General features: G+C 43.0%; 1 protein-coding gene across 2 annotated transcripts in view; it reads right to left on the reverse strand.

Moving 5' to 3' along the window:
• LOC139535441 (chemokine-like protein TAFA-2) overlaps positions 1–21,274 on the reverse strand; it is a 188,053-nt gene extending 166,779 nt beyond the window's left edge. For both annotated transcript variants that reach the window (XM_071334846.1, XM_071334845.1), the window contains exon 1: positions 20,774–21,274. The gene's annotated coding sequence lies outside the window, so the exon portion shown is untranslated. The remainder of the gene's footprint in view (positions 1–20,773) is intronic.
• Positions 21,275–25,456: the final 4,182 nt, after the last annotated feature.

A 25,456-nucleotide genomic window follows, 5' to 3' on the forward strand; every position in this document is an offset into this window, starting at 1 on the left:
ATTATAAGGTTCCTGTTTCGTATGGCCTGTTACTCCTCTCCTATTATGGGACTGGATAATAAAATAACTGGTGGTTTTAACGAGACAATCAGTTCACACACTTCATTAATTAGACTCGCCAAGATGTACAATCACCCACATGCATGCACAGTCCCCAGCCCACAGAGACTTATTTCCCTCTTTAATTCTGCAGTTCCTCGCCTACATTGGCTCTTGTTTTGTCAGCATGTGTGGGAGACAAAATAATTGCCTCTATATTTCCTGAATTGATTTCTTGCACAGTTCTTAATACAGTGGTCAGGCCTGCACTGAAGAGTAGGCGTCTGCCTTCTTACTGTGGGTTTGTGTTTCAAAGCAACACGCATGCACACACGAACAAACACTGCGTCATGACAGCATCTTTAATGTCTTTTAAAAGCAGAACAATTAGTCTCAGTAAGAGTTAGGGCGGGGGCCATATTTCCTCTCAGTCTCATTATGGGGGCTAACATTACCCACACAACGGAAGAACCACTCAAAGAAAATACTTATGGCTCTCTGGGCGCGATCAATGATTTTGCTGTGTAATCTATGGTTACAGATATGCACCTTAAGCCACTAACCTAAACACCATAAATTGTTTTTTTGTCGATTATCATGCCGACTGTCACTAAGAGAGGTCATTGTTAATGTTGCTGTGGTGTTCAAAATGTCCACGTCATTTCCGGGCGAGAGTATCTGCTGGTGTTGTGTTTAGTAACAGTGTTTACTCGTTAACATTGATTTGTTAGTTCTTCGTCAGTTTTTTCATTAAGTGTTTGTTTTTGTCTACTTTTCGGCCTGTTGTTTGTGAAGTAGGGCTACCGGAGTTTTGTGACTTTTATAACGTTGGCTTATAAGTGGTAGCTAGCTTGCTAGTTGCCTACCTTTGAGTCTGGACTGCTGCGATCACCTCCACCTGCCTGGATTCTTCCTCTGATCGCTGGCCTCCTGGTTCCCTGAACCAGCTCTGGATTATTTCTTTAGGAATGTATCTAGATTGGGTTTTCCTCACCATACCTCCCTCTGGAATACCTATCCAATTAACCTCTTTCACTCTTCCGCGGCCCCGTGCTTATTTTTCTCTTCTGGCGAGGGATGTGTTTAGGGTTGCAGAGGGTCTGAAACTTTCCGGGACATTTCTGGAATATTTCTGGAAATTTTCCATGGGAAGTTAAGCCTGGGAATTTGAGAAATTTTGCTTAAATTCATTAAAAAAAGTTAGCTTATAACAGTGAACCTTTTTTGTGGGATACACATAAGGCAATTCTAGGTCTTGTGGCATATTTTTGGTTAAACTATCCCCAATTCAATGAAATTGCAACCCTCTGGATGGCCAGTGCTTTCTACCATCACATGTGCAGTGCACTCTTCCATCACATGTACAGATGATTCTCAAGATCTTGCACACTAATGAGATGCTACTGAGCCCACACTACTACACTGTCTGAGCCAAGGACTGCATGCTTTCTGGTAAGTTTTGATTACAATACTGGGTGGGTGAATATATTTTATATGACAAACACGATTTTTTGTTAACTAGTATATAGTAGCCTATAGTAGCAAAGTGTGTTTAAATAATTTCTAACCATTTCTGCTAGTTAGTTTTTGCTGTCATGTGGGTTTTAGCTTGCTTAAGCCTGCTAACTGAGGACTGTTAATTCACCTGTTTCCATACATGTTTAATTGTAAAACATGTATCTTACAAAGGAGTTGTTTAATCTAACTGCTTAACTATTTATCTGTACATGGAATTGTATAACTTTCTTTTTTACAATTTTTACAAATGCCACGGGCACTATCTGATGTGTGGAGACATTTCACTGCAGCTAATGTAGAAGGAAAGCTGTGTACATTTGTATACTGTGCCAAATCATATGTGAAGAAAGAATGCAACAAAGATGCAGAATCATCCAGCCAAGTGCATAAAGTTCCCTCAGTGCTCACAACAAGCAACGTCTGACAAAAATCCCTCTACTTCTATTCGAGGTGAAAATGATGAATCAGACACCTTATCAATAGCAACAGCTCATGGTCCTCCTGGAATCAGAAGTTTTTTTGACTCATTCGAGGAACGTAGTCAGAGAAATGCTGATGAATGTCTTGCTCAAGCTGTGTATGCAACTGGTTCACCTCTGATGCTCACAGGCAATGTGTATTGGAAGAGATTTCTGAATGTTCTTCGCCCAGCATACACCCCTCCAACCAGACATGCTTTATCTACTAATTTGCTGGATGCAGAGTTCAACAAATTTCAAGTGAAGGTCAAGCAAATCATACAGAAAGCAGACTGTATTGAAATCATCTCTGATGGGTGGTCGAATGTTTGTGGGAAAGGAATAATTAACTACATCATCTCCACCCCTCAACCAGTATTCTACAAGAGCACAGACACAAGGGACAACATACACACTGGTCTCTGCATTGCAGAGGAGCTGAAGGCAGTCATCAATGACCTTGGACCACAGAAGGTATTTGCACTGGTGACAGACAATGCTGCGAACATGAAGGCTGCTTGGTCTAAAGTGGAGGAGTCCTACCCTCACATCACACCCATTGGCTGTGCTGCTCATGCATTGAATCTGCTCCTCAAGGACATCATGGCACTGAAAACAATGGATACACTCTGCAAGAGAGCCAAGGAAATGGTTAGGTATGTGAAGGGTCATCAAGTTACAGCAACAATCTACCTCACCAAGCAAAGTGAGAACATTCAAGCTGCCCAGCAACACCCGTTAGGGTGGTGTTGTCATCATGTTTCACAGTCTCCTGGAGGGGAAGGAGTCTCTCCAAAAAATGTCCATATCACAGTCTGCCGTTATGGACAGCCCCATCAAGAGGTTCCTCCTGGATTATGTATTTTGGGAGAGAGTGGTAAGCAGCCTGAAACTCCTGAATTCTATAGCAGTAGCCATTGCACGGATTAAGGGAGACAATGCCATCCTGTCTGATGAAGAAACCTGTACTGCCCTGCCGACTTCGCTGTTGCTCCAAGCAAAGGAAACTGCAGTTCTGAAATACATCAAAAAGCATGAAGACTTCTGCCTGAAGCCCATACACGCCACAGCGTACATGTTGGACCCCAAGTATGCTGGCAAGAGCATCCTGTCTGGTGCAGAGATCAACAAGGCCTATGGTGTCTCGCCGTGTCTCGCCACCTTGGCCTGGAAGAGGGCAAGGTTCTTGGCAGTCTGGCGAAGTAAACTTCCAAGCAAGGGCTTTGGGATGGAGATGCAATATGGCAGTCGTGCCAACATATCTCATCAGCCACCTGGTAGAAGGGACTTTGTGGATCTGAGGCTCTTTCCCCTGTTGCCTCCATCATTCTCCAAATCCCACCAACAACAGCCGCCTCACAGCGCAACTGGTCCTTGTTTGGGAACACACACAACAAAGGACGCAACATTGCCAAGTCAGGTCCTCCCTCTCCTGCCACTGAAACCCTCATACATGCATTCATCTCCTCCTGTGTTGATTACCGCAACTCACCACTCTATGGCATCAACTCAAGCTCCCTCCATAAGCTGCAGATGGTTCAAAACTCTGCAGACCAACTCCTTAACCACACTAAGTCCTGGCAGCGCATCATGAACTCCACTGGCTTTCTGTCTCCCAACGTATTGATTACAAGACCCCCCTTCTGACCTCCAAAGCCCCACGCACACTCTGTTCCACCACAGCAGGCCCATTCCTCAGAGCTTTGGCGACAGGGCCTTCTCCAGGGTTGCTCCTAGGCTCTGGAACTCCCTCCAGCCATCCATGACTCTGAGTCCATCACCATCATTCAGTCCCTCTTAAAGCCCCATATCTTTGACAAGGCTTACCCTTACACCCCCCCACCCCTCTCTCCACCATACTGAGCACCACCTAACCCAAACCCTTACCCTACCCCTTACCCTAAACCGGGTTCGTATCCTAACCCCAATCCCAACCCTTACCCTAAACCGGGTTCGTATCCTAACCCCAATCCCACATCTTACCCTAAACCGGGTTCGTATCCTAACCCCAATCCCAACCCTTACCCTAAACCGGGTTCGTATCCGAACCCCAATCCCACATCTTACCCTAAACCGGGTTCGTATCCTAACCCCAATCCCACATCTTACCCTAAACTGGGTTCGTATCCTAACCCCAATCCCAACCCTTACTCTAAACCGGGTTCGTATCCTAACCCCAATCCCAACCCTTACCCTAAACCGGGTTCGTATCCTAACCCCAATCCCACACCTTACCCTAAACCGGGTTCGGATCCTAACCCCAATCCCAAACCTTACCCTAAACCGGGTTCGTATCCTAACCCCAATCCCACATCTTACCCTAAACCGGGTTCGTATCCTAACCCCAATCCCAACCCTTACTCTAAACCGGGTTCGTATCCTAACCCCAATCCTTACCCTAAACCGGGTTCGTATCCTAACCCCAATCCCAACCCTTACCCTAAACCGGGTTCGTATCCTAACCCCAATCCCAACCCTTACCCTAAACCGGGTTCGTATCCGAACCCCAATCCCACATCTTACCCTAAACCGGGTTCGTATCCTAACCCCAATCCCACATCTTACCCTAAACCGGGTTCGTATCCTAACCCCAATCCCAACCCTTACTCTAAACCGGGTTCGTATCCTAACCCCAATCCCAACCCTTACCCTAAACCGGGTTCGTATCCTAACCCCAATCCCACACCTTACCCTAAACCGGGTTCGTATCCTAACCCCAATCCCAACCCTTACCCTAAACCGGGTTCGTATCCTAACCCCAATCCCACATCTTACCCTAAACCGGGTTCGTATCCTAACCCCAATTCCAACCCTTACCCTAAACCGGGTTCGTATCCTAACCCCAATCCCACATCTTACCCTAAACCGGGTTCGTATCCTAACCCCAATCCCACATCTTACCCTAAACCGGGTTCGTATCCTAACCCCAATCCCAACCCTTACCCTAAACCGGGTTCGTATCCTAACCCCAATCCCAACCCTTACTCTAAACCGGGTTCGTATCCTAACCCCAATCCCAACCCTTACCCTAAACCGGGTTCGTATCCAAACCACAACCCTATCCTCCCCATACACTGATACATCACACTCTTTCCCTTCCTTGAGCCCAGCCCTCTCTTTGTTCATGTTTTTGTTTAGTCTGATGTTGTTTTGTTTTTACTCTTATTTCTACAATTGTAAAAATACTTTGGGTCTTTTTACAATTGCAGAAAAGAAGGTTCAGTAACCACCTCCATGCCAGACTGACAGGAGGAAGAGTGTAGGACCTGGCTCTTTTATTCCAGGACCTGGAATAAAAAGGAGGGCAGAAAGTCTACCAAAAAAGAGAAGGAAAGAAAAAAGCTGTCTACTGACACTCCTGTAGTCTGACCATTGTTGGAATTCCTCTCTTCCAATATCACCCCTCATCGTACAGAGAGGCCTGGGTTCCCTTGAGGTTTGAGGGGAAAACACACTCTACAATCACCCCGAAGAGTATCATGACGCAACACCGCCTCTGAAAACCCCTCATCGCTCTGTCAGGGAGAGAGACAAGACATGGTATCAGAGGGAGGGAAACAGGAGAAGGAGAGTGCATTACTGAAAGAGAGTTGGGGCACCGACTGTGGCATCAATTAATGAGAGGCCTGGCAGCATGTCCATCCAGACTCACTCTGCTCGAGTTGTACCCAGGGAGGTGGGGGCCACCGTGGGGACATGAATAATTGAGGCCCCTGCTTTAAAAGTTTAGATGAATTAGGGCAGTTTTTCCCAAACTCTGTCCTGGGGACCCCAAGGGGTGCATGTTTTGTTTTTTGCCCTAGCACTACACAGCTGATTCAAATAATGCAAGCTTAATAATGATGTGATTATTTAAATCAACTGTGTAGATCTAGGGCAAAAACCAAAATGTGCACCCCTTGAGGTCCCCAGGACCGAGTTTGGGAAACACTGAATTAGGGCCAGGGGAGCGGGGTGTGAACTGGAAAAAACATGTCCATTATGTTACTAATTATGGAAGGTGGAGGGCCAAAAAGTCACCCCAAAAAGTTACAAATGCTAATTAAGTGAGTACCCCCCCCCCCCCCCCAACAGGATTTGCTGTGGTGAATCATCATGGCCAATCTTTAATCTGATATCTTTCCTACCCATGTTTAATCTAGTGGGAACTGACATGGATAATCAATTACTGTCACTGTTGTGCTTGTATGCAAATGCAGATGTGGTTGAACTTGAGTCTTTCTGATATAAATGTAAAACACAGCTTTTTACAATGGTAAAAGGGGAGCATTTATTGTCAATCCATGGCAGCTGAACTCTGTGACAGGAGGTTGAAAATAGGCGGAGAGGAGAACCCACTGCCCTTCTGACTGACAGCTGCTTTCCACTCTACTGACATCCACAGAGAAGAACGGAATCTGGAAGGCGCAAAAATAGCACATCTGTGTTGTCTTTTCTCCAGAGAAAGAAGAGGATCACGTTTGCTTTACGATAGATCCATCTGAAGTGCCTTGAACTCTTTGAGAGTAAACACTGATCGTACTGACAACACAGTGACACTGCAGATACTAGCAGGCCTCACATGCAGTGCTCACACAGGGCTGGGGATAAAACACAGAGAGGGACCGATGGAGAAGATGAGAGTAGATATCAGGCTTTTATGATGTGAGCAGCCTCTAAGCTGCAAAGCTGAGAGCTGCCTCTCCCCTCTCTTCTTCATTTTCTCCTCCTTTTCACCCTTCTCTCACTACAAAGTCCAATGCCCAAGAAAAATTTGTCAACTGCACACTGTACAGAGAAAGAGACAGAGATACAATTGACTAATCATTTAGCAGTTTCTGTCATTTGGCAAAGGAAATGCTGTGGAAAAAAGAATGCACATTTTCCATCATTGTTACCCCAGCGAGACCGCTCAAGATTGAGTACACAATTGTACGTCTGTCTATATCCTGAGGACGTTGGGAAATGCATTCAAAACCGGCCACTGTGAGCGGTTATACCATCAAGTAAACTTGGGTTCTGCTAGGACGTCGTGGATGGGCGTAATCCCATGACTCCGGATCTGAAGGTCACACGATCCCAATGGTAGACACTTGTTTATAAAAAATACATGTTTTAACCCTATCCCAAAACGTAACCCTTAACGTAGCTATTTGGAATAAATACCTCAACTTTATGTTTTAACGCTATCAAAAACTTTAACCCTTTAACTTCGAAATTTGAATTTTGGAGAAACGTGGATAAACGTCAACTTGGTAAAACTGTGATATCTTGTTGGTTATCCTGTCTATCCTCCATGATTGTAAACTTATTAAGTTCCTAACTCATATATGCTACTTCTCAACATTATTTCTCTCCTATTGCATTATGACAATACATATTTAGAGTGTAGGCAACTGGAATGCTTGTCTGTCAAACCTAGCCTCTGCAGGGGAAACGGAAAGAGAGCTTGTGACGACTTCCACTTTTGGACGTTAACAAGGCGACACCCCATCTTAACTTCTCCTCCACTATTACTAGATTGGTTGAACAGTGCAGAAGAAAACCTCCCCTGACAGTTTTTTTAGTTTCAGTTCCAGGCATTTATTTTACACCTGCAACGTAAGGTTAGTCAAAACCTAACGTACACAAAGTATTACATGCATTTTGAATTCAATCAAATAGGCTATTATTTTAAACAAACTATGAAAGGATGCGTCCCCAGCAGGGTTTATGTTAGGAAAATGTGGCACCGGACAACGTGACCGGGAAGATTTTAAATTACCACCAGTGGTTGGACCAAGTCATTGTTTTACAAGTCACAAGTAAGTCTCAAGTCTTAGCACTCAAGTCCCAAGTCAAGACAGGCAAGCCGAGTCAAGTATCAAGTCAAGTCTCAAGTCCTAAACTTTTAGTTTTGAGTCCTAAACAAGTCATAATGTGCTCTTCACCAAATGTAATATTTCATATTTTTATAGTTAGTATATTACATTTACGCAAATCATGAATGCTTTTAAAAACATCTATATATTTATACCTTTCCAAATAAACGTTATATTTCCATGGAAATACAAGGGTAGCCATGAGAAAGACCCCCCCCCCAATAGTGATGGACTAACGTGGTTGCTATGGGGCGCAATCGGGCGGTGTAGGCTTGTACACAATCGCCCAACCTTAACACACACTCTCTCTCTGTGTGGTTACAGTAGGCTAATGTATGTCAATGGTTTTAGGAACAGCAGTAACATCAGGCAGGATTTAGGCTACCAACTGCCTAGCCAGTTGTAGCTCAATCTTGGGTGCAATGATCACGTTCCCGCACTGATTGACTGTGTGGAGGCTCATTAATTTAACATTACGTTAGCCTACATGATACACTAGTAAAGTATTAAAATATAATATCTGTCGGCTATATTAGCCCCGACTTACCGTTCTTTGTGCAGCTTCAAATGTCGAACTAATTTGGAAATTGTTGCGCCTCCGTCTGTAATTTTATTCCCGCATGTTTTGCAAGTTGCAATTCGTTTTTTGTTGACACAGCGTTGTCTTTATATCCAAAATTTTTGGTATCATCTTTCCAAGGGCTCCATCTGAATTCACCCGCCGACGTTCCTCTGCCACGCACAACCTTTTCTCAGCTGGCAGAATTTGATTGTCTGCTGTCGGATTCAAACTGTAATCCGTTAAATGAAGAGTTGATGCCCTGCACACTTTTTTTAATAGCATCATTTTTTATATTTGGGCTTGGCGAGGGTATCAAGTCAGGTCGAGTCAAAAGGCTCAAGTCCAAGTCAAGTCACGAGTCATTGGTGTTAAAGTCAAAGTCGAGTTGCAAGTCATCATATTTGTGACTCGAGTCCAAGTCATGTGACTCAAGTCCACACCTCTGATTACCGCCATTTGAGAAATGTGCTGGACCCATATGCATTTGCTTCGTAACCTGTTAGGGCATTCACTCACAGTGCTCAGAATGACAGAGGTCACATTTAGATTATGGTAACTCATCTTAACAGAACATCTCCTGTAATGAAGCAGCCAATAAAACGTAATTTGCCAAAATACAATTCTAAACAGTGCCCCTGATGGGAGCGATTTCACATGTCAGATATGAACATCTCTGTTAGAAACTTAGAAAGAGGGGGGAATCTATTGATCTATTTATAAAGACGCCACAACTAGGATGGGTCGCTAATATGACTCTGGACAACGGAAGAAAGTTGATACAGAATAGGAGGGAAATGCTAGTCTTTATAAAACATTTCCCTCCATGTTTCTGCCTCATAACATGAACTAAAATGTTCAGGTTTTTAAACAATTAAGTATATGTTTTTCAAAACGCGTACTGCCTCCAGCTTACATTGCGAAGTGGTGGGTAACACGCTGATAGCCTGCCTACTGTTGCCAATGCACTTGAATGGCAACTGGGAGGCAAGCTTCACAATTACCAAAATAAAAAAAATGGTGGCCATCACGCACTTGTATTTAGAATGGTTGTGCAATGACTGGACATATAAAAGGAAACCCTGGTCCCCAGAATGTTGTACAAGTTAGAGCTCTGCTACCGACTCGAGCCCGACGGACCCCGGCATTATACATCGGGTTAAGGTATGGCCAGAGCTCGACAATCACTAAATTGATCACTAACATTTTGAAGCTGAGCCATTTGCGTGTGTACAGTCCTATCTGACTAAGATCATAACGTGGTGTCAGAAGTGCTTCAACTTCATCAAATATAAGACAGGAGAGACTACTTCACAGATAATCATGTTCCTTGAGTTTTGCTGGTTTAGAGTGACGAAAAGACAGCGAACTGCTGCCTCGTGTGTCTTCATTGAGCAGCGCAGCCCAAGCGGAGTCATTGCTATGGATACTCACAGACTTTGCCACCATGAGCAGAGTGCGTGCAGAGTGAGCTGCGTGCAGCGAGCGAGTGTCAGACATAGAGGAGCAGCTTACAAAGGAAGTTATTTCTGATTTCGGGCCTTAAATTTGTCAAAAGTAAATCGGGCCTGTGTAGGCTAGGGCCTGAATGTCCCGGACATGGATAGGGCTTAAAATTCATGCCCATGCAGGGCTCTAGTAGAATTACATATTGAACAAACATATAAACGCAACATGTAAAGTGTTGGTCCTATGTTTCATGAGCTGAAAAAATAAATCCCAGGAATGTTCCATACGTACAAAATGCTTATTTCTCTCAAATTCTGTGGACAACTTTGTTAACATCCTTGTTAGTGAGTATTTCTCCTTTACCAAGATAATCCAAACACCTGATTGGTGTGGCATATCAAGAAGCTGATTTAATCAACATGATCATTACACAGGGGCACCTTGTGCTGCGGACAATAAAAGGCCACTCTAAAATTTTTAGTTTTGTCACAAAACACAAAACACAATGCCACAGATGTCTTAAGTTTTGAGGGAGTGTGCAATTGGCATGCTGTCTGCAGGAATGTCCACCAGAGCTGTTGCCACAGAATTGAATATTAATTTCTCTACCCTAAGCCACCTCCAACGTCGTTTTGGAGAATTTGGCAGAATTTGCTCTGGATCGACGTGTACGACAACGTGTCCCAGCAACTTCGCACAGCCATTGAAGAGGAGTGGGAAAACATTCCACAGACATGTCTGTGACCAACAGATGCATATCTGTATTCCCAGTCATGTGAAATCCATAGATTAGGTCCTAATTTATTTATTTCAATTGACTGATTTCCTTATATGAACTGTAACTCAGTAAAATCTTTGAAATTGTTGCAGGTTGTGTTTATGTTTTTGTTCAGCTTACATAACCAGAAAAAAAGATTTGGATCAAAGCGAGGAACTGAAATGAAGTTGCCCTTCAGCTAATTCTATCTTCAGAAAGATAACAATAAAACTATGACTGATTTCTGTTTCTCATTCCCATCTTGTACCACAGATAGATAAAGGCGTATACACAGTCTCTGCACAATATATTTAATGACATGGGGTAAATCTTTTTGATGATAGGCATTTCTTTGAAGTCCCAGCTCTTCCGTAAAGGGATCTGATGATGAGAAACTTGAACAGTCTTTGTGTTAGGTCATGAAATCGACACCCCTTTCCTTTTTTCCCCAGGTTGCTGTGGAGGAGTCAATCCCCTAATCCAATTTATAGGAGAGTCTCTGAGTCACAACAGTTCATTTGAACTTGCAGGAAACAACCGCATGGACTCATGCCCTTAAATGAGAGAACTTTGACATGATCCCAGGTTTTATTGCATCTTATTCCCTGAACTATAATCAGAGCTGGGTCGACTTCCCCCACCCTTTCTCAACAATAACAAGCATAGAAAATAACAGGCTAATTTCTAAACCCCGTAATTCTAATTTTCTGCCCAAATTGCAGCCTCATGATTACAGGCATGAGGTGGAGCCTGACAACAGCAGCAGAAAGAGAAAGAAAAAAAGTCTCTGCCAGGGAGCCTTTGGCGTTTAAGAAAAACAAATGACAAAATGACAACTCTCTTCCTCTCAAAGGGAGCGCAGCGTAGAACTGGGCCTCTCCAAAGCTCCAATTCCCCAATCTAGGCCTTTCACAGGGATGATCGTAAAAGCTTGGAGAGTGAGATTGGGTTCTCTAGTCCTGCCTGCTGCCATGGAGAATGAGTTAATAGGAACTCACTGCAATGGTAAAGTATTGGGAGTGAGGGCTGCCAAATGTCGACATGCTCAAATGGGGCGAGTGGAGAGGGAGGGGATGGGGATAGGGATGGTAAGGGGATGGGGAAATGGTTGCCAGCAGTGCTGAAAGGCACCTCTATAGAAGGGCGAGTGAGCTCCTAAGCTGTCCTGAAGCTGCTGGGTATTCAGCGCTCAGACTCCAGCTGAGTGCTGAATGCTGTCCACTTCAAGGGGCTGGACGGAGGATTCTCCTGCACACTCATTCCCCTAATTCCTTTATTGTACTGTAGTTCCTCATATTTTTATTTTTATTTTTTTATTTTACCGTTATTTTACCAGGTAAGTTGACTGAGAACACATTCTCATTTGCAGCAACGACCTGGGGAATAGTTACAGGGGAGAGGAGGGGGATGAATGAGCCAATTGTAAACTGGTGGGGACTGGTGGGGATATGGTGGGGATTGGCAATAAGAGAAACTCAGTTATGTGGTAAAATCAGGGGTGAAAGTAGAATTCATTTATTCGCGGTACGGGACAATTTCTTTTATGGGCCTAATCATAGAATGACATATAGAACCCCTATTAATTCAATAGGATCTCTGTTGGCATAGTCGTAAAGATCTGTCATTTAACTTATAAAATGTATTACTTTTCACTGTGGCATAAACACAACCAGTCATAATGGTTTAATCTGATTGTTAAACAATCACTTCAAAGGGCTCCTTTACTAGGCTACCCGTGCACGTTCATCCACTAGCTACATATTTACAGCCTCCAAACAGTGGTGAATGGATAGAGACCTGTTTTGTGGATCTGTTACACAAAATACCAAAAAGTGTAATGACATTTGGTGAATGTCATTAGGCCAGAATGTATGCGTCAATTGCTGTCCGCGCGCGTCTCGGTGTCGGCCACTCATCTCTGCCTTGACAAAATGCATTTTGGAGCGTAGGCTATACCACCCGTTTTCAAATCAATTAGCAAATGTTCCATGCCTCTGACATGCGGTAATTTTTTAAAAGTGGTGTAATAGCCTACAGTTTTCTTGACATGTTGTTTTAATTATTGTGATAGGGTCATGTTTTACTGGTACGGTGTACCCCCACTGTTTATTTTGCCGGGACGCCGTACCCCACCATACCACCTTACTTTCGCCCCTGGGTAAAAGGAATGGATTTTTTTATTTTACAGTATGTGCTGCTAGGTGGAAGTAGTGGAGCTATGGCAGAGAATTATGTCCTTCTTGCTTCATTTGACTTTAACTGTGACCAAACATGAGTTGGTTGCCAAAATGTTTTACAAATGTTGACAAATGTTGCAACCAAATACACATAGTGGGTTAGACGATATAACTTGGAATCTAAATTCAAAACGGTAAAAAAATCTGTTGAATGCAATGTGGCATCCTGCCCCCCGGGCACTGTGCAAGCTGTTTACCCGCCGTTTCACAACAATGCCATATGAACTTTACGTGATAGGCCCCCGCAGGACTCCAATCTGCAGCCACATCAGGTACACTGGCTGGACAACAGATGCAACTGAGATCCGCTCCATTTTACAAACCTGTAACAAAGAAACCTGGAGTCCCTCCATTGCAAACACAACACACCCTCACGATCTTACACACACATTAGTAAAGTGACACCAAATAAGCAGGAATAAATATAAGATGGAGTTGTGTTTCACAGTCGAATCTCTGAGGAGCAGCCAGCAGCAACCCGTCTTCCTTCACTGCATGCAGCATAAGCATTAGCCCATAGTGACTGGGACACTGCTGGCTCCCAGGCAACCAATTTGTTTGTTTATTGTCTTGGTGTTTTGTTGCAGTTACAGTTCATTGCAGCCAGCCAAGCTTGGGCATGCTCCTTTAAATGGCATCTATAAACCATGGGATATGCTCCCCCCACCTCCTCACACGACAAAGCAGAGCGTACAGTGTCACGATGATGCTGCTGCTACTGCTACTCTCTCGCTAGCCATGATGGAGCTTAGATATTCTCCTGAAATGCTGTCGGATCCACCTCAGTGGTTCCACGGGGAGGCAGGACATGCTGTATAACGTGATATATGACACACCTAAACTTATTAGCCCATGAAGAACACAGCTGGCAAGGCCTTGCACTCAAGTGCTTTGAACTGCTCAAATATGGTGCAATACTGTGGATGGCTGGCTGCCTTGTGAAGACCAGTGTTGAGGGTAATGCGTTACAAAAGTAGCGTGTTACCTAATCAGATTACTTTTAGGAGTAATGGCGTAAAATAAAGTGTTACATTTTGAAATTGGGTAATATTATTACAGTTACTTTGTCAAACAACGCGTGTGTTACTTTCAGAATCCTACCTCGACCAGGCGCGTTTCCATGATCTGACCTCGACTCGTTTCCTCGTTCATTCTCGAGCTGCGGAGAAAGGCTGGTTGGAGAAATGTCATGACATCTGCTGTCCATAGAAATGTATAGAGGGTGCACTTCTGATCTTTGATCTCTGATGATTGATCGCTTCTGTGTAGTAGGACATTGCAGTACTGTACTGATTTTGCTCATGAACGTGACATGCAGCAGATGATGTTTGTAGGGTCAGTTGAGGGGAAATACATAGGGTGTCCAATCAAAAACACATGTTTTGACAAATGGGTCAAATAATGTTATTTGTGTAGATACTCCTCGAAGAAAACCAATAGTACAAACCTCATGTCTCTTTCATAATCGGTTCAAAGGTTATTGGAGTTTTTACCTTTCTATGAGAGAAAGAATTAGCTTCACTAAATCAATGGAGGCCAGTATTTTCATATTTTAATATACGCTTTTCATATTAATGAAAAATTCGGGTTATTTTTGTCACGTCTGCTCCCGCTCTTTCCCTCCCCCTGGCGCTTGAGGGCGCCAGAATGCCTTGCATCACTCACTCCTGCCATCCATCACGTACACCTGCCTTTCCTTGTCACGCGCATCAGCGTTATTGGACTCACCTGGACTCTATTATCACCTGTTCATTTCCTCCCCTATATGTGTCAGTTCCCCAGCTCTGTTCCCTGCTTCTGCATTGGTTGTTTTTCTGTTTGCTGGGCTGTTTGTGTCTCGTTCCGTGTCCGTTATTTATTAAATGTTACTCCCCGTACCTGCTTCGTCTCTCCAGCGTCATCCTTGTGATAGATCGTGACAGAATGCAGAAGCCATCACACGAAGCATCGGGGAGTACTGGCGTTCTGGTTGGTATAGTGGCATTGGCTCTGGGTCACCACCGATGGAACCGGGGGTGCCTAGCCTGCTCGTCGGGCTTCCACGCCCTAGCAGGCTCGAGAGGTTTCCTTGCCCCGGTTGGCTCGGATGGCGCCCATCCCACGTCGGGCCTCAGCTGGATCGTCAGTTCTTGTCTGCCCAGCCTGTCCAGGAGTTTTTTTTGTTTGTTTGTTTGTTTTGTCGGTGACGTCGGGGGTGGATTCTGCCGCCGATGGAACCGGGGGTGCCTAAGCCAGCCCGTCGAGCTTTCATGCCCTGGCTGGCTAGAGAGGTTTCATTGCCTCGGTTGGCTCGGTGGCTTCCCATCCCACGTCACAATCCACCGGATCATCGGGTTTCCTCAGCGGGATCGACAGGCGTCTGGACTCAGCCGGATCGTCAGGCTCCCATGCCTCAGCCGGCTCGCCAGGCTCTCACGCTCCAGCCGGTTCGTCGGGCTTCCACGCCTCAACCGGCTTGCCCAGCGCCCATGTCTCGGCCGGTTTGCCCAGGTGGGACGCCGGGTGGCGCCCCTAGTGGGGGGGTACTGTCACGTCTGCTCCCGCTCTTTCCCTCCCCCTGGCGCTTGAGGGCGCCAGAATGCCTTGCATCACTCACTCCTGCCATCCATCACGTACACCTGCCTTTCCTTGTCACGCGCATCAGCGTTATTGGACTCACCTGGACTCTATTATCACCTGTTCATTTCCTCCCCTATATGTGTCAGTTCCCCAGCTCTGTTCCCTGCTTCTGCATTGGTTGTTTTTCTGTTTGCTGGGCTGTTTGTGTCTCGTTCCGTGTCCGTTATTTATTAAATGTTACTCCCCGTACCTGCTTCGTCTCTCCAGCGTCATCCTTGTGATAGATCGTGACAATTTTTTCAAGGATTTCACACAAAAACAAGCATATCTCTGTGAAATGTCAATGGAGTACTAAGCATACCGCAAGCTTTTTAATTTCAAAGCCTTTTATATTTAATTCAGTTTGTGAGAATTGGGGTTTTTGTGACCTGCAGAAACAACTTTGCAGACGACCACCACAATGTGTAAAATCCTCAAGTCGCTGTGAGAAAGCGGCACTAGAGCTCGGTGCTTATTATTGGAGTATTAGGTTACGAAATCCAACTTTTTGGATCAGAAATTTCATCACCTAAGCGTGTTTTCACCCACTCTGGGCAGAGTGGGTGGCCACCCTACCGTACATGTACATGTAAATCTTTCAAATGGTAAGTTGGTTTATCAAGGCTTTTTGACAACTCCAACAGTGCAATGTTTTGTTTTTTAAGATTATCTTTGGTTCTGGTTGCCTGAGTGTGACTGAGTAAGCTAATTGTACAAGTTCTGGCTGGACTTCACATGGCCTACATAAATGTGCAACATTCAGAAAATGCCAAATACATATTTTGCTTGTCTCCTGCATGCAAACAGAGCACAGTGTCTTTTCATATTAATCTGACAGCCAAGGGCTGGAAGAGAACACAAATGCTGCCTAGGGGTTTCTCCTTAAAACTAGACACAAGCCTCTTATCCCTGATAGTCTCTTCTTCTATAAATCACCTGCGGTCTCATGCATATCAAGTGTTCACAGCTCCAGCTCTGTCTGCCTGCCACGCTCAGACTCCTCTATTTGTTGCCAATGTGATGGCTTCTTTAACCCAAAAAAATGAAAACATACCCTGGCTGCTGTATCTCTCACAATGTCTCTTTTAGCACCAGGACAATATCGGACAATATCGGACAGACAGAGAGACAGACAGACAGACAGACAGACAGACAGACAGACAGACAGACAGACAGACAGACAGACAGACAGAGAGAGAGAGTGAGAGAGCGTGTACAGACTATAAATGTACAGCTGTGTTGTTTCTTGTCTGACAACTGCATACTGAACAAATTTCAGTCTGATTTTCGACCGGGGCCCAGTACTCTCACAGCTACCACACTGGTTGTAAATTATATTGTAAGAGTTTTGGATAAGAAGTTGAACGGTGTTGCTTTGTTTGTTGACCTGTCAAAGGCTTTCGATACAGTTGATCATTCTCTTCTGCTGAAAAGACTGACCTCACTGGGGTTGGCCTCAGATACATGTTTGTGGTTTCAGAATTATCTCAGTTATAGATTTCAAGCTATTATTGCAGATGGGGTAAAATCAGATTTTGTCACTGTTCACAAAGGAGTCCCACAAGGTTCGATTTTAGGTCCTTTATTACTCACTATATACATAAATGATATCTGTAACTCAGTGAAAAGAAATGCAACTTTAATTTCTATGCTGATGACACAGTAATATATGCCACAGCCCTATCACTCGCTCAAGCAGTTTAACTTTTAATTACTTAAAGATGCACTTGTAGATCTTAGGCTGGTGCTTAATTCAAGTTAAACTAAGTTTATGGTATTTTCATGATCCAAAGGTATACAATTGGAAAATCTGAACATTGCTACCCATGATGGCACTCTTTTGGAACGTGTTCCAACCTATAAATCGCTTGGAATTTGGTTAGATGATAATCTCTCTTTTAGAACTCATGTAACTGAGCTTGTAAAGAAGCGGAAATTGAGAATTAGATTTTTTAATATAAATAAATATTGTCTGTCATCACAGCACAGAAAGTAAATTGTGCAGGCCACTTTTATGTCAGTGCTTGATAATGGTGATGTTTTATTTATGCATGGATCAGCATCAGTACTGAAGAAATTGGATGCAGTGTATCATGCAGCGTTGCGCTTTGTTTCTGGTGCAAACTTTTGCACACCTCATTGCCTTTTGTACACTTCGGTTGGCTGGGACTTACTGACTTTTAAAGGGGCAGACACTGGTTGATATTTGTCTATAAAGCTGTCTTACAGAAACTTCCTAATTATCTTAACTCAAAATACAGTGGTCAAACAGTATTTATCAGACTCGGTCACAGGACATGCTAGTGCTAGAGATACCCCGGAGTTAGGCAAAACCGCATTTGAATATCATGCTCCACACTCATGGAATGAATTGCAGAGAGAACGATATTTTGGTGCCTGTAAGACAGTTTAAATGCACATTACATTAACTTTATATTATAAACTGTGATTGCTTTTTGTAATGTGTGTTTTTCATATAGAAGTTTATTTATTTTAATCATTTTAACCTCCATCTTGTACTTTTTATTTGTTTTAATTTTGTTTTAAATTCTTATTAATTGCTGTGTCGTTTTATTTGTTCTATCACAGGACACAACTGTACAAGAGACTCTGTCTCACCTTGTTTCCCCTGTTTAAATAAAGCTTAATAAATGATATTTGCCACTGAGAAAGGTTGAAATGGGTCTGCAAGAGCCATCCTCTATTTGATAGTACTGTAGCTTCACATTGGAGAATGGTCTTGGCCATACTGCTTATGACCACTCGACGTCCATCCATGTCTGAGGAAGTCAGAAGATGACATGGAAACCGGCCACTAGAGGCAACAGTGAGCGCTGTTACCTTCAAGTAGGTAAGCATCTGCCTCTGGTGCCAAAGGTTGCATGTTCAAATCCAGCTATATATTTAAAAAATAAAGCCTATCCCAAACCTTAACTCTTACCTTAACCATTCAGAGTTAATGCATAACCGTAAGATTTCAGAGTTAATGCCTGAATTTAACCTTAAACACTTCTAAATTTGACATTTTGAACAACTTTTAACGTCTAATTCTGACATGAGACTGTGAGACCTTGTTGCAAATATAACACTGCACCGAGTTACAGTGCAATCATATCCACTTTTAACCACTTTCATCACACGTCTAGCTCGTACAGATTTGGAACAAATGGCGCCAACGTAGGTGTCCCAATTTGACCAAGTTTCACTTTTACAGGATAATTGGCCAAAGGGGAGAGCCTAATTGGATCAAACCCTATCATAGACACCTCAACAACCAACCCAGCATCCGAACCCACAAACCCAATCCATTCTCATTAATTGTCCAGCATTGTTTACATCCAGTGCAGTTGAACTGTCCCAGGGTGACCTTTGATCCGCCTGTCAGCAATACAATAACACAGTCCAATAAAAAACCCTCAGAACAACAGTGGGACCACAAGCAACTCCGGGGGCTACATACAGCAATCTATAAAACACTGTAAAGGGTTGCCTGTCAGCGGGTGTGAAACGGAAGATCTACACCTCCTCTGACTCTCTGGAGGGACTTCAATTAATCACAGCGGAGTTGTATCGTCGCTGCGCAACAGGAGCCGTAAGGTTATTGCCATCTGTGTTCCACAGGATGAAATGAGATGATAGCACTAATTGCAGATAGACAGTTGACCGCACAACACATGTCAGGGGGATGAAGGACATATGGATGGATGAAGGACATATGGATGAATAGAGAACCAGGAAGGAGATAGACAGAGATAAAGAGGATGTGGAAAGAGAAAGAGAGAGAGAGAGAGAGAGAGAGAGAGAGAGAGAGAGAGAGAGAGAGAGAGAGAGAGAGAGAGAGAGAGAGAGAGAGAGAGAGAGAGAGAGAGAGAGAGAGAGAGAGAGAGAGAGAGAGAGAGAGAGAGAGAGAGAGAGAGAACATGCACCACTGTGCTGTGAGTGGTGGCATAATCATGAATATCTACAGGGGCAGACAAGGAAAAGCAAGGCTGATTAGCTCTGAGGACAGTGTTTGTGTCCCCAAAACACAAATCCACAATCCTCTGTCTCCTTAATCAGACAGCTGCTTTGTTAGAGCATGAAGAGAAAGGAGAAAAATCACATTTAAAGCACATACTGTGAATAGTCAGATCTAATGCCCCCTCCAATGTGCAGTGTGTCTTAGCATAAGGAGCTAAGCTTTTCCTAATTGTCAACACACAAATAGTTTTTGTCCACTAAGGCTTGGCCTTCTGGTACTAATACCATTTGTTCTAGAACAAATAACTTTTCAGAAACAATAGATTTGATTTTAAATGTATCAAAAGCTTGATTTTGAGTTGAATGTTTAAAATCAAAAGGCATTAGTCATATGAGTCATATGTCTCTGTGTTAAGCTTTTTCATAGCAGTGTTAGCGTCAAATATTCCCTGAACTGCACCACAAAAATGGTGTTGCACACACACAGAGAGAGAGAGCAAGAGCGAGAATGAAAGAAAGAGAAAAATACATCTGCCATTGCATGCTGTAATTATTCGAATTTCTTTAATAAACAGCCTCACTTATGAGATTCACCATCTGAGTGAAGTTATCCCCTCAGAGACCTTCATTAGTTGTATTGGAGCAGCACCAGGACCTGTGCCATACACTGGAAAAAATTACTTCATGTTTCTTTTCATTTCATTATCGAAATGAAACCCATCACAACTCATGTACAGTATCAGTGAACATGGGAGAAAAATAAGTATGAATAACCATGTGCCAACTTTTGATCCTCACATTTCATGCACATTCTGTAGGCTAATATGCGGCTATCCATATGGAACACTGTGTTTTAACGCACAGGCTAAAGGGAAGAAACCAATACCAACACCTTGCTAGATGACATGAATTTAGACCGACGTGAACCAGTATTGTCATCAACCATTATTTATAACGACTGTATTGGTTTGGATCCCCATCTGTGACAGTAGATTACGTGCATCCCTTTTACAAAGAAAGCACTTAAAATTATAGTTTTCACAAACAAACAAAATAATAGCCCCAAACAAGGATATTTGAACATCGTTGAGATTGCTTTTAAGATTCAGTACGTATCAAAGTCTAATTTTGTAAGTATGTAGAAATGGCTGTAAATTCATATATTCAGTCCACAGAATGTGTTATCCATACCGTGCACATACGTTTTATGCTTTTGAAAATAAAGATCACAATAAGCACTTGCGTTCATTATTAGGATATATAAAACATCAAGTAGCCTAGATTATTTCCACATTAGCAAAATTATGTAGCCTAGATAAATTAAATGTAATATATATTTATAATGAAGCATAGCCTACCTGTCGTTGTGCTGTCAATTAATCCCGTGAACTGCCCCTTTCATTTGCTTTCCATTGTCAAAAACAAAACCAGGATAATGTTAAAGAAATACCATATCCTTATCGCATGAAGGTGCCCACCACGACAAAACATAACCTAGGACAATTATGTAGAAGTCAAGCTTTCCGAGCGCACAAATCCCTGAGTCGAGAGAAGTCTAAAATGTATTGCATAGACTTTAAAGCTCGACCGGACCACCGGCTTGATCAGTAGAGTGGAAAGCAACTGGAGGTCTTCCAAAGTTCCAGGTCCTTTTGCGCTTTTTCAGAACTTCCCAACCGCAAAAGGGCGACAGCTTGGATGCAAAAACGTATAGTCAATCATTGTTTCTCCAGAACACATTAGTATTGCTGCAATTCACCCAGTATTGTTTTGTTAACTTGTTGTGGGGTGTGTTTCTTCGCCGTTCCAGACGAGGCATTTGAGATGAGGGATCGGAGCGTTAGCAACGGGAGGCAGAGCAGGATACGCACCTGAGACAAGTGTATTATTTCAAACAACGTTACTTCAATGATTTGGCGCCACTCAGTGGCATTTTCACTTGCCGCCTTGGCGTCATGCAATAGATGTATGATAAAGGGGATAATAATAGGCTATGAGAGTTATCCCCTGAAATGTGATGGTTTATTGAAGATGTTATGTATCTATGATATGGTGCCAACGAAATTGCTACTGTCACATATTAAAATGAAATCAATGGCATATTATAAGACATGTATTACCATGTAGGCTAAATATAATTCTGAAAACCCTCAGATCTAGGTCTACTGTCAATGTGGGATGATGTTATCCCTGATGCACATAAACTCTGATTCGATGAGAAAACACACTTTTATTCCTCAGCTTTTCCATTTCAAATGTTTGAACTCATCCAAGCAAGTATGCTAATATACACTGCATGTATAACACATTTCAACAATAGCCTTCAGGAAGCCCAAAGGAAAGTAGAAAACAGCATTCTCAGACTTGGGCATTATCAGTTTGGAAGAAACTGATGAGATTAGAGGTTAAAAGCGGTGCCTTGGGCAGGCTTTAACACAAAGCAGTAAAAGGAAAAACTATTTGTTAGGATTTCAGAGAAGCCCTGAGTTTGTTTGTCTGCATGAAAACATCTTCAGAGAGAAGCTGATGTATTCTGATATGCATTAGGTCCCTAACACACTCTAAGGTTGGGAGTACGCTCCCGTTTCTCTCAGAGACTCACCCTCTCTCTCCTCCCAAAGCATTACCGCTCAGTCTAAAAAGCTCTCTCTTTAGTAATTGCATTATCTCTCTATTTCTCAAGCGCTGTCTTTTGTCTGCCTCAAAAGACAGGAATGGGCGGAATAATCAATATCCTGCTTTGAAATAGCCTGCGGAGAGAGGAGGCAAACATTTGGATTTGACTTTGATTGCTTTTGGACACCCTCAGAGTGTTATCATCATAAACTCAAGTCATCTACCTCTCAGAGAATGTGCGCGCGCACACACACGCACGCACACACAAGCACACAGTGCACAGAGCCAGTGGGCAGGTCATGAAAATCACTGCATGACTGATGATTCGTGATTGGTGGTGGGGGCGGGGGGGACGTCTGGCCATTATCGTTGACTAACGGTATTACATATACTCTGTGTCGTTATTGAAGGAACTTACAGACGTCATGGCCACAGACACGGCATCACTCCTCACAGAATGCGTAATGCTTTTCCATTATGTCGTCATACAAAGGACCCTTCCTCTGATCCTACTCCTACAAATGCTTCAGTGTGACAACTACTCATCAGCTTGGTCATGATTTCTCGACTTGATAAACACGTGTCCATCAAAACACAAATCCTACCAGAAGGTGTAGTTTTAACAGGGAGCTTTGGATCCTCACCACAAACAAACTCACACACACACGCACACACACACATACATAAATAAACATAAATTAAAGGAGATTACCTCATTAATCTCCAGTGCTAATGTGTATTTACACAGTAAGTGGAGCAGAAGCTCATACCACGCACACATTTCTGTGGACACACTGCTCTCATGAAGTCACGCGATTCGATGGCTTCAACCATGAGGTAAGGCTCCACAAGCTGCATGGGGAGGTAAGATCAATGCAATCCCAGCCCCCGAGGCATACCCACACATCTTTATTATGGGCATACTTCACAGAGGCCCCAGCATAGGTCTTTATAAGCTGAACACATAGAGGGATAGCCATGGAGCCTCATGGCCATTCAATACTGTTCCTAATATCTGCCGGGGTCACATAACGGGCAACTTCTGTAGCTAAAGCAAATTCCATGGGGATGCTATAATATGTACATTTGACATCTCAGTGAAGGACATTAGCTCTGAATAATAGTGATAGTAGTGAGTAGATCTGCAAAGTGTGACTAATGAGTCTTCTGTGTGACCCCTCATACACTGTCAGCCCCTGCTGTCTCTCGCCTTGAGAAGGGGGGAAAAGAACACTGAAAAACTCCCGGGCCAAACAGGAGCAATGATTGTGGTGTCTCTGCTTAAAATAACAGGCCCTGTGAGTGGAGTAACCTCCTCGACTCCTCCCCAGGCAGTCCTCTGCCTGAACCCCTCCCTGTCTTCACCGCGGATGTGATGAAGACGGTGTGACATCCAGTAGAAAAGTGCAGGAGGACAAATAGGAGGCATAATGACTTCTGGGATGTAGCTGTCCATCATTTATTCAGTGGCAGCATCAGTTAACCCTTACGGAAAACCAGATGATTCCACATGTGGAAAATGTGACATGTAAAATTTCCACATTTTGTGAAATGTGAAACCATGTGTTTTTGGGACACTATGTGATGATATTTAACATGTCAATTTTCACGTGATCACATAACCTTTCACAAATTTTAACATGAGATTTTACAGGTCATTCACCAACAAAAGAAAATGAGTCGTTATGATACACAGACAGTGCTTTTAACATACTGTATGTACGTTGAAAACACTGTTGTATCTGACCACAGACTGTATGTTAATTTATACAGTAATTATTATTTAACATGTCCTTACCTGGGATTTGAACTCACAACCTCTTGGTTCATGGCATTCCAATTTTCCTGCTACGCTACCATGTCTGGGTTAGTAACCGATTTCACCTGTATTCCTACACTTTGGACTTCAAAGTACATCTCAGCTTTATGTTATTCCCTCAAGAAAAACAATTATATTTATAATAGTGATTCAGGAGTAACATAAAAACATAATAATATGCCTCACCAACATTAGACAACTACACAGAAAACCCTACAATTGCTGAAATAAGTCAATTAAATCAATGATGAGAAAATAGTCAGAATAACTGAGAACTAAAACAGCAGTACAGGTGGCACTCTTTTGCTAAGTGCAGAGATATATTATAGGTATTGAATGTGTAGGGGAATATTACAGACTGTGTCGCAGGAGAAAGATCAGCATACCTCAAATCCCAGGTGGGGTCATATTTTAGCTGAACAGCGTACCACTTACTTTAAAAGCCCCATGCCATTTCATTGCTTACAAAGGTTTGGGATGGTTTGATCTTATGTGATGTTAATGTGATAACATGATTTCGCATTTGTAATGTCACATGTGAAGTGTTCCAAAAACATGTGTCACATGTGAATTGTCACATATTGTCACATGTGAATTGTCACATATGAAGTGTTTGAAATTCGTTGAGAAACACCAATTGGAGTTCAAAAACCATTAATAGATATTTATTAATAATGTTTTGTTGTTAATGTCGAAAATGCTGTTATCGAGGTCATTTCCTTAGTAGGTGATGTCAGAGGTCAGCATGTGGGAGAAGTTGGAGTTCACGTGCTAGTTGGAACTAGGAAACTCGAAAATATCCGACTTGCTAATTGGTTGTGGTTATACGTGCAGCATTCCACCCGTTAGCAAGTCGGAAATTTCAATGAGAAACGCTGATTGGCTAATTGATGCACTATGATGCATTACAAGCAAAACAAATATTCTACAAAAATGACAATTATGTCAATAACTGTGGCAATTTGCATGACAATTAATACTTACCCAAAATGCCATAATCGACACAGCCCTAGTTTGGAGTTACCTTTATCGCTAATAGGCTATGTCAGAGTTTACACTTCATCCAATTATAATGATGGGAGGTCAAAACATCATGGGGGTTCCTGGGTTGACGGGTTTGGCTGAAATGGCTGAATCCACTAATTTGAAGGGGTGTCCATATACTTCGGTATATATTTAACAAGGCTGCAGAACTGACAGTATACACGCTTAGTGGTTATGAACAAAATACAACAGAGCACATTAACTGGGAGGACATTCCCTGTCACGTGAGGCCAAAAGGAGGTAGCAGAAAGCCACACCACCAATAAGCCACGCCTGCAATCTTCTGATAGGCTGTTGCTGTTTCTATATACAGTACCTTCGGGAAAGTATTCAGACCCCTTGACTTTTTCGACATTTTGTTAGGTTACATACTTTTTCTAAAATATATAAAAATTGTTTTTTTTACCCCTGATCATAAAAAAACAGAAATATCACATTTACACAAGTATTCAGACCTTTTACTCAGTACTTTGTTGAAGCACCTTTGGCAGCGATTACAGCCTCAAGTATTTTTGGGGGAGTTTCTCCCATTCTTCTCTGCAGATCCTCTCAAGCTCTGTCA

Source organism: Salvelinus alpinus, chromosome 12 (genome assembly GCF_045679555.1).
Source record: "Salvelinus alpinus chromosome 12, SLU_Salpinus.1, whole genome shotgun sequence".
Lineage (NCBI taxonomy): Eukaryota > Metazoa > Chordata > Actinopteri > Salmoniformes > Salmonidae > Salvelinus > Salvelinus alpinus.